General features: G+C 36.5%; 1 non-coding gene across 1 annotated transcript; it reads left to right on the top strand.

The window, feature by feature from the left end:
- The first annotated feature begins 1,780 nt into the window (after positions 1–1,780).
- On the top strand, positions 1,781–1,884 carry LOC125916890 (U6 spliceosomal RNA). The gene has a single exon (XR_007456052.1). It is a non-coding gene; the product is annotated as a U6 spliceosomal RNA (small nuclear RNA).
- The last annotated feature ends 7,564 nt before the right edge of the window (positions 1,885–9,448 follow it).

Raw genomic sequence — 9,448 nt, 5'->3', positions numbered from 1 at the left:
AGGTTTGCTTTGGAATTTATACCACTGGCTCCTCCGGTTCTCAGGCCTTTGGGTTTGGATTGGATCTACACCACTAGTTGTCCTAGACTTCCAGCATGCTGGCAGCATATCATGGGACTACTCAACCTTCATAAGTGTGAGCCAATCCCTCATAATAAATCTCTTTCTGTATTCTACATATCCTATTGGCTCTATTTCTCTGGAGAATCCCAATTCAAGGACTTACTAAGACAACACTTTAAGATCCTATAGCCATAGGAAGCTCCCTTAAGAACATTAAACTATTGGCCATTTAATTTTTATATCCAGTTAAACACATATTAGTATTATAGGTCAAATGGAGACCTGTGTAGAGTATTGGAAGACACAGCTTCTCCCTTTGAATTTAAGACTCCAGTTTGGCTCAAAAGTTGAGTAGGAAAAACTCTTTTTAGTAAGTCTCCTGGAAGTTTTCTGTGTACTCTTGTTTCCACTTGGGTAAAATGCTCAATGCTTAATACTTAATGATTAATACACTGCTTCATGTAGAGCAGCTAAGAAAGGGCTCTCAATAACATGGTGAATCACCATGTTGTACACTTGAAATTAATATAACATTATATATAAACTATACTTCAATAAAAAAGGAGGGCTATCAGTACACAATGTGTATTGTGGTAGGAGGAATTATGTCCCTCTCCCCTCGAAGATGCCGATTTCCTAATCCCTGGAACTTTTGATTCTGTTGCTTTACATGGTTTAAGGGATTTTACAGAGGTGTTTAATTTGAAGGATCCTGAAACAATGAGAGTAATCTGGGTTTCCCAGGTGGAACCAATCTAATCACTTGTGTCTTTCAAAGCAGAGAAATTTTCCTGGCTCCAGGCAGAGGGAGATGTGCCCACAGAAGGACAATCAGAGAGAGGCAGGTTGAGGATCCCACCTGGTGTTCCTGGCTTTCCTGCCTTTGAAGATAAAAAGAGGTCAACAGCTGAGAAATGTGGACAGACTAGAGAAGCTGGAAATGGAACAGAGTATTGGTGAGTTGAAATTGGTTTAATAATTTCCTAATGTTAATGTGTACAGCTCATGGGCTACTTGTTTAGAATTCATATCGCCAGACCTAACCTCAGGCATTCTGATGCATTTTATCTAGTGTGGGATTATATCTAATGCCTGATTCATTATATCTAGTCAGAAAGTTAACTTCATTTGGACAACCATTAATCAAGATGAGCTCAAAAATCCATCGTAGCCTGATTTTATTAAAGGTAAATTGCCATAATGAGAAAGAATGAAATCATGACATTTGCAACAACGTGGATGGAACTGGAAGGTATTATGCTGAGTGAAATAAGTCAGTCAGAGAAAGACAGATACCATATGTTTTCGCTCATATGTGCATCTTGAGAAACTTAACAGAAGACCTTGAGGGAAGGGAAGGGGAAAAAAAATAGTTACAGAGAGGGAGGAAGACAAACTATAAGAGATTCTTAAATACAGAGAACAATCTGAGGGTTGATGGGGGATTGGGGGAGAGAGGAAAAGGGGTGATGGGCATAGAGGAGGCCATTTGTTGGGATGAACACTGGGTGTTGCATGCGAGCGATGAACCACGGGAATCTACCCAAAACCAAGAGCACACTTTACACATTGTATGTTAGCCAATTTGACAATAAATTATATTTTAAAAAAAGTAAATTGCCATATTTACCTCATAATTTAGTCCTTTTTTTCCATATTTATATTACAGAATCAGACATACCCGCATAGGTACTTTTGACTGCATTTTAGTCAGCTTGTGCTTACTTCAGCAGCACATGTACTAAAATTAGAACAACACGGAGATTAGCATGGTCCCTGCGCAAGGGTGAGATGCAAATTTGTGATGTTAGTCATCTAGATGGCCTCTTTCTAGAAAATTTGGAAATTTTTAACCTCAAGTTTTGAAAACTTCACCAGGGGAACTTGACCAGAAGGATCAGGAATGTCCTCCTCTGGAACATTTACTATGCATGTTTATTTGTTTAATGCGTGTCTGCCAGGCTTGTCTGTAAATTCCATCAAGGCAGAAATCAGTAGCTCCACCAAATGGCAACAGGCCCGACCCCATTAATCAAGAAGCACTTTGTTTTCAGGTACTACCATTTTGAGGTAATGGTAGGAGAGGTGCAGGGCAGGGATAGATTGAAGACATATTCAGGAAATAAAATGAGCAGATCTAACATTCTGCTGAAGGATTGCAGAAAAATATTCTCGAGCTTCAAGCTTAAGTTGTTGGATGGGCATATCCCCAGTCAAGGAAGAAATGCATTTGGTGGGAGATTAGTTTGGGAGATCATATGTTTTGGGATGTCTGTGGGAGCTAATCATCCTTGAGTAAGTGCAGATACATGGGAATCTGCACTTCTCTGGCGGGGCAGATGCCCCTAAAGATGCCTGTGCTTTCATTCTCAGAGATGTTGTTTTCCATGACAAAGAGACTTTGCACATGTGTTTGAAGTTAGGAATCTTAAAATGGTGAGTGTACCCTGCATTACCTAGGTGGGTCCAATCCAATCACAGGCGTTCTTTAAAGCAGATCTTCCCCAGCTGCAGAGAATCCCGGAGGGCAGCGTGGAAAACCCTCAGCCTACTGTTTGTTGCTGGTTTTGATGCAGAAAGGCAGCCTTGAGCCACGAATGCAGCATGCTAGCCTTCAAGACGCTAGAAAGGTAAGGAAATGCTTTGTCACAGAGTCTCTAGAAAGAACTCGGGTTTCCCAACACCTTGTTTGTAGCCCAGTGAACTCTGAAACTGATTTTGGACTTGTGACCTTTCAAACTGTAAGAGAGTAAACTTATGTTGCTCTAAGCTTACACCCATTTGTGTTAATTTTTAACAACAACACTATAAAATGAATAAAGCCACTATCCTGTTTCCCCAAACAAAACAAGTAAGTTTATGATACTTGATAACGTAATTCTCTGGGGCCACATTCTCTAAAGCCAAGAAAAGGAGCAAATTCTCCCCCTCAATTCCCTTTCATTTTGAGAGACATTTGCTTAGTTGTTGATCTCTGAACTGGGTTTTCACGGACAAATTCTTATGATGCTGCTGAGGAAGCTGGCAGGTGAGGCATGCTGTGACATCCAACAGACAACACAGGGCTGACTCTCTACCAATCACAGGGTCAAAGCCAGATTTTGAAAGAGAAAATTTCACACTCTGCCCCAGTTCTCATTCTCAGTATCTGTCAGTTTGGATTTGCTCCATCACTAGTGAAACTCATGCTTTCCTGAGAAGCGGTGGCTGAGCTGTGTTTAGGGAGGGAAGCATGGGTATCTGAGCATGGCTACACTTAGAAGCAACAACGTAAATTGGACACCTGTCTTCCATAATCTCTGATCCTTCTTGTTGAATGTTACAATGCAGTCTCAGGAGAATCCGTTGATCACCTGGCTGAGACAGTGGTGGTCAGTTTTCCCTGCTGTAAGATTACTCTTTTTTGGAACTTTTTTTTTTTTTTTTTTTTTTTTTTTTACATATTCTTATCTTTGGAAGAAACCGACGATGTGCAACCCAAGCATGAGGAGTGGAGGGTTAGGTTCTCCCTCCTTGAATATGGAAAATATGCATAAGTTATTTGGAATTCTGTGCATATTTGTCTAGTCTCCACTTTTTTGAGTAAAGTCTTTATAGCGGTATGGACTTGTGACTCCTATATTCTGATTTATAATGCACTACGACTTTATTTTGTTGATAACTTCTGCCTTCAGTGACTGGGAGTTCTTTACGTTTGTTGCTGTGTCCTGTTGACCTACTCATATTACTATGGGGTTTTTTTGTTTGTTTGTTTTGTTTTTCTTTGTTTTTGAGTGCTACCTTACTTTCTGGCAATACAAGATCTCAAGATTCATCATGTATTTTTCCTGCCCCAGTCCTGGAATCAGCTTTTTTTTTTTTTTTTTATATCCCCCAGGAATCCGTGGTTATTTTCATTGGTGAATGGTACTATAAACCAAGATCTGAGTATTAAGTGAGCTCATTGCTACCAGGAAGTTACTGCGTTTAGGTCCCCTTAGGTGGCAGAGTAAGGAAATATATATATATGCATACATACTCTAGCCTGTGTATATATGCATACCTATAAATATCTTTATATGTGACAGTATTCACTGATACTAAGCTGAAAGTGAGTTCATGTGGAGGTCTCCAACTCTAATCCATTACCACATGGATTATTCTAGTCTCTCCCCCTTGCTTTTCTGTAGCCACCTACTCCAACTGTGAGAAAACTTGCTCCCACCATCCGTTTTCATTTAATTAATTGTTTGATCCCAAGAGAGATGTGTTTCAAGTGTTAACACATATCCCCAGGAGATGCAACTTTGTTAACTGGAATACAGTTCTTATGTGTAGTTCCAATTAACTTTAGAGATCTTATTTCCTACATTACTTAGGTTAGCAACTTTTCCTCCACCCTCTTTAATGACATTGTTTCAGATATTTGTAACTCTGTTAGATTATTTGTCCCATTCTGTGTTTGGTCTTGAGATCCCATAACTTCTTAAAGGATATATTTTTAAGTGCATATATAAAGGTTCATTTTTGTGCTGTAAGGTTCAGCAGGTTTTAATAAGTGCACAGTACCATATATCCACCCTTGGATTTTTCTATAGAATAGTTTAATGATACTAAAAGCTTCTGTGCTCCACCAATTTAACATCTCTCTAACCTCTAGCCACCTGTCCATTCATTATCTTCACAGTTTTACCTTTTCTGGAATGTCTTATAAATGGCATCATACAGTTTGTAGCTTTTGCAAACTGCTTTTTTTCATTTATTACAATGCATTTCAGATTCATGTGTCTGCACGATTTGATAGCTCATGACTTTTTATCACTAAATAGTATTCTATTGAATGGATACACAACTTTTTTCCCCCTCCATTCACCTGTTGAAGGGCATTTTTGCCACTTCCCCTTTTTTTACATTTATGAATAAAGTGGCTGGCTATAATGATTCACATGCAAGTGTTTGTGTGGACTTGAGTTTTCAACTAAAGAAGGTAAATGTTCAAGTCCTTGCCCGTTTTTTATCAGATTATTTTTCTTTTGAGTCATAGGAGTGCCTTATATATATTGGAAATTCACTCCTTATCATATTGATGGTTTTCAAATATTTTTTCCCATTCTGTAGGTGGCCTTTTCATGCCAGTGATTATTTCCTTTCTTGCAAGAACTATTTTAGTTGGTACTCACACATGTCTATTTTTGCTTCTGTTGTCTGCCCTTTTACTGTTCCATTTACCAAAAAACCCATTGCTGAGACTAATGTCAAGAAGCTTTTCTCTTAGGTTCTAAGAGTTCTGCAGTTTCAGGTCTTATGTTGAAATCTTTAATCCATTTGAGTTGACTTTTGCATATGTGTAAGGTAGGGCATAATTGCATTTCTTTTCTTCCTTTCTTTCTTCCTCTCTCCATCCCTCCCTTCCCTTGTTTTTTTGTACACATGGATAGCCCGTTTTCCCAGCACCATTTGTTGAAGAGACTGTCCGTTCCCCATTCTGTGTCCTTGGCATCCTTGTCTAGGATGAGTTGATTGTATGGGGTAGGGTTATTTGTGGGCTCTGATTTTATTTCTTTGTCTATATGTCTGTATTTATGCCAGTACCATGCTATTTGAATGACTGTAGCTGTAGTGTATACACGTTGTACTGTATGTTTTAAAATTAAGAAGTATGATGCCTCCAGCTTTGTTATTTAAGACGAGTTTCACCATTGGTGGGCTTCTATAGTTTCATACAAATTTGAAAATTTTTTTTTCTATTTCTATAAAAAATTTTGATGGGTATAGTATCAAATCTATAGATCACTTTAAATAGTATGAACATTTTAAAAATATTAAGTCTTCAAATTTATAAACACAGGATGTCTTTCCATGTATTTGTGTGTCTTCTTATTTCTGTCATCAATGTTTTCTAGATTTTAACATACAAATCTTACACCTTCTTGGTTAAATTTAATCCTAAGTATTGTATTCTTTCTGATGCTGTTGTCAATAGAATTGTTTCTTTTATTTTCTTTTCAGATATTTTGTTGTTAGTGTATAGAAATGCACCTGGTTTTTATATGTCTATTTATATTTCCTGCAACTTCACTGAATTTGTTGATTAGCTCTAACGGTTTTTGGTGGAGTCTTACGGTATTCTACTTACAGGATCATGTTACCTGCCAACAGGTAATTTTATCTGACTTTTTTTCTGATTTGGTTACCTTTTATTTCTTCCCTGATAGCTCTGGCTAGGATTTCCAGTACTAGGTTGGATAGAAGTGGTGAGTGGACACTTTGTCTCGTTCCTGATTTTAGAGGAAAAAATTTCAACACTGCACCATTGAGTATGATGTTAGCTATGGCCTTGGTATATGTGGCCTATTTTATGTTGAGTAATGTTCTTTCCATTCCTTGATGCTTGAGGTTTTTTTTTTTTTTTATCATGAAACACTGTTGAATTTGTGAAATGTTTTTCTACATCTGTTGATATGATCATGTTATTTTTATCCTTCATTATGTTAGTGTAATATGTCACACTGATTTGCATAGGTTGAAATATCCTTGCATCCCAAGGATAAATATCACTTGGTCATGGTGTATGATCCTTTTAATGTGCTCTTGAATTTGGTTTGCTAGTATTTGGTGAGGATTTTTACACAATCATAAAATGATTTGGGCAGTTTTTCTCCTCAATGTTTTGCAAAGAGTTTGACAAAGATTCATATTCATCAACAGAATGAACAGGCGATATGTGAAATGGGAGAAAATATTTACAAACCATACATCTGATAAAGTGTTGGTTTCCAAGATAAGTAAGGGACTCTTTTTTTTTTTTTCATTAAGGATATTTTATTTAGGGAATAACATATGTAAATAAAGTTTTAATATCATAATAAAGTTCAGAGGCATGAATTACAGGCTAATCCTGCAGGAAACCTCCCTGTGTCTACATTAGATTTATTTTTATTTTTTATTTTTGTAATATGAAATTTATTGTCAAATTGGTTTCCATACAACATCCAGTGCTCATCCCAACAGGTGCCCTCCTCAATGCCCATCACCTACCCTCTCCTTCCTCCCACCCCCCATCAACCCTCAGTTTATTCTGTTCTTAAGAGTCTCTTATGGTTTGGCTCTCTCCCTCTCTAACTTCTTTTTAGTACAAAAAAAATATGATTTAAAAAAAATGGGCAAGAAACTTAAATAGTCATTTACATAATGTATTTGAAAACTTATGTACACATAGACACCTGTACATGAATTATTATAGCAGCTTTATTCATAATTGGCCCAAACAGGAAACAACAAAGATGTTCTCCAGTAGGTGAATGGCCAAGTAAAGGTGTCGAACATCATTAATTATTGGGAAGTTCAAATCGAAATTACAATGCAGTATTACTTCACATCTGTTAGAGTTATTATCTAAAAAACAAATGATAACAAAGGTTGAGCTTGTAGAGGAATTGGAATCCTTGTATACTATCGTTGGGCACACAAGATGCTACAGCAGCTATGGAAAGAGCATCGAGATTCCTCAAAACATTAAAAATAGAAATACTATATAATTCAGTAATCTCACTTCTGAGTGTTGGCCCAACTGAATCAAAATAAGAATCTTGAAGAGATATCTTCACTCCTATGTTCATTTCACTACTAACAACAGTAGCTATGACATGGAAACAACCTGTATCCATGGACAGATGGATGGTAAAGATAGTATGATATTTAAATATAATGCAGTATTCTTCAGCCTTCAAAAATAAGGAAATCATGCCATCTGTGAAGCATGGATGAACCTGGAGGACATAGCACTAAGCGAAGTAAGCCAGTCACAGAAGGACAAATACTGTGTGATTCAGCTGCAGGTACCCAGAGTAGTCAGAATCATAGGAGTTTAATCAGTAGCATTTGCCAGGGCCTCGGCATGGGGCAAATATTATTCGCTTGTTATAAAGTTTGAGTTACACTAGGTGAATATGTTCTAGGTGTCTGCTGTACAACATAGTGCCTATAGTTAATAATAAGGTATATGCACTTCATAGTTTAAGGAGGTAAATATCTATTAAATATTACAACACACATGAAAACCCCAAAGGAACACAAGGAAATCCTGGAAGGTGTCCAATATATCTCTTATCTTGATGGTGGTGGTGGTATCATGGATGTTTGCATATGTCCAAACTCATCAAATTATATATAATATGTGCAGTTTTTAAAATCAGTTATGCCTCACTAAGGCTGTATAAAAAAGAAAAATAAGAGTAGTTCATGGGTACAACTTATAGGAAAAAGTAAGTTAGGTAAATACCTAAAGAGCATGATTCTACAATTCTAATACATTTCTTCTTTATTGTCTGTAATTTCTGGTTCTCCTCAGCATGGACCCATTTATTTATTCTCTCACCCTTATTTATTTCTCTCCACATTAAAAAGACACTCAAAACTTTCATTCAACATGAAAAACAGGTATTCTTATTCCAATTCATTAGAAAAGAAGGCTAATTATAAACTTTATTAAAAAGAATATAAGGTTTTCAAACTGTGTTAAGGAACATGTTATCAGCAGAGTGTCTAAGGATTTATCAACATGTCTTTTTTTTTTTTTTTTTTTTTTTCATCACTCTGGTTTCCTTTTCCACCCTCCTTTTATTTTTTTTTTTTATAGCAAGATTCATAGCATCATATACATCAGAAAGGAAGTAGAAATCTGTACTAGAGTATACCTACCAATATTTAAGTTGATCAGAAAATAGTAGGAATGCAAACATCCCTAAATGGCATCTGATGATGAGGTGATGGGAATTAAAAAAAGAAAGAAAGAAAGAAAAATAGATTGCTAAGCAAAATTTACACTCAAGATCTACACACCGGAGATGCAGAATACTTGATACACCGTTAGTACTTAATTTCAGCAGAAGAGAGATGATTTCCCCTAAGACCAAGGACTAAAAGAACATGAAATGTTTCACATGTGAGGTGAACAAATACTGAGTATAAACTGTAAGAAGACAATTTTTTTTTTTATCTGGAGGATTTTACAATTCTTAAGGTAAGCTATCACTAACATAAATATAAAGAGTTTGAGGAATTCAGAAGGAGAAGGAATGTGTCTAATTAGGAAAACCTCGTTAGGCTTTAAGGAGGAGGGAGCACTTGACAGATAAGAATTTGACAAATGGGAACAGAATGGGCAAACCTAGCAGTGGAAAAAGATCGTGAATATTTAAGAAACATGAAATAATCCTGCATAGCTTTTGGGTAGGCAACAGTGAACAATAAGTTAGAAATTGAACAAGGCTTATATTTTTGGAAATCCCTAGAAGTCCTACAAAATTGTATTTAATTCACTTGACAATAAGATGCCATTGAAGATGTTCAGGACCATTACTTTGCAAAAATAATTAAGGCAAATTAGATGAAATAACAAAAATGA

The sequence above is a fragment of the Panthera uncia genome, unplaced genomic scaffold, assembly GCF_023721935.1.
Source record: "Panthera uncia isolate 11264 unplaced genomic scaffold, Puncia_PCG_1.0 HiC_scaffold_1296, whole genome shotgun sequence".
Classification (NCBI taxonomy): Eukaryota; Metazoa; Chordata; class Mammalia; order Carnivora; family Felidae; genus Panthera; species Panthera uncia.
Note: the sequence above shows the minus strand (reverse complement) of the source record. Positions and strands in the feature narration are given on the sequence as shown.